The following is a 1,194-nucleotide window of genomic DNA, read 5'->3' on the forward strand; positions in this document are numbered from 1 at the left end:
CACACACACACACACACACACACACACAGGAACATGTGTATGTATTCTTTTGTAAACTATATCTATCTAAAGTAGTTCCAACTTTATTTTCATTTCTGACATAAATTAGAGGTTGTTATAACAAACTAGCTAGATGGGTGCATCAGGGAAAAGAGATTTAATGATTCAAATTTTGGGATGGCACCTGAAATCTTTGCTATGCTAACCTTGAAGACAAGGTGAATACATAATAAAATTATACATAATAAAATTATGTTACATAAGCATGTAAATCTGGTGAACAAATCAACCCTCAAATTCCCGACAGAACAATAATGACCTTTCTTCTGTGGTCATACAGGACTCTGTCTGGTAACTTTCCAAGTAACAATTAAACCACTTCATTTGGTACTGCGCAAATGTGCAAATGAGTTAGAGTTGAATAGGATAGCTAATAAACAAACACCACGTAAAATCAACATCCAAACTGCTAGAAATTCAAACTGCTAGAATGGATCAAAAGAAATTAGCTAAACAGAGACAGAATAATAAGGGCTCTACAAATTCTAAACCCAAGAACAAAAATTTAGATGCAAAAAGAGATGCAGCTGGATAGACCTGGTTAATGTAAAGGTTAATGTAATGCTGGAGTATGTTAACAGACGTGTTCTAACATGTAAGTTTCTACTCGAATCTGGAATACTTGGCTAATTTATCTGTATTGAATTTCCTGAGCTGTACAAATGGTTAACACACTCAGCTGCCAATCAAAAGGTTGGTGGTTCAAGTTCACCAGGAGAAACCTTGGAAGAAAATGCCTAGACATCTACTTCCAAAAAATCAGTGATTGAAAAGCCTGTGGAGCTGAGTTATACCCTAACCCTCACAGGGCCATCATGAGTCAGAAATCAACTTGGTTGGTTACTCTGTATCACACACTAGTCCCAAACAGACACACCAGAATAGAAGATTCATCAAATAAAGAATCACTTAAGGAAGCAGTGGAGGTGGGAGAACGAATATTTGTTCAACACCTATGGGAAACTCTGTGTTAGGTACTTTAAGATAAACTATTTTATTTAATCTTCACAACCAGCCTAATGAAATGGCATCATATCTCTGCTATAGATGAGGAAAGTGAGGCACAGAGAGATTACCTTTCCCAATCTACATAGCTAATAAATTGTTGTTGTCAGATGCCATCGAGTCGGAACT

The 1,194-nt window shown here is 36.4% G+C and overlaps 1 protein-coding gene across 1 annotated transcript in view; it reads right to left on the minus strand.

The window, feature by feature from the left end:
- Window positions 1-1,194, minus strand: part of HIBCH (3-hydroxyisobutyryl-CoA hydrolase) — an 83,925-nt gene that overhangs the window by 66,648 nt on the left and 16,083 nt on the right. The window lies entirely within an intron of this gene.

This window comes from Chrysochloris asiatica, unplaced genomic scaffold (assembly GCF_000296735.1).
Source record: "Chrysochloris asiatica unplaced genomic scaffold, ChrAsi1.0 scaffold00059, whole genome shotgun sequence".
Lineage (NCBI taxonomy): Eukaryota > Metazoa > Chordata > Mammalia > Afrosoricida > Chrysochloridae > Chrysochloris > Chrysochloris asiatica.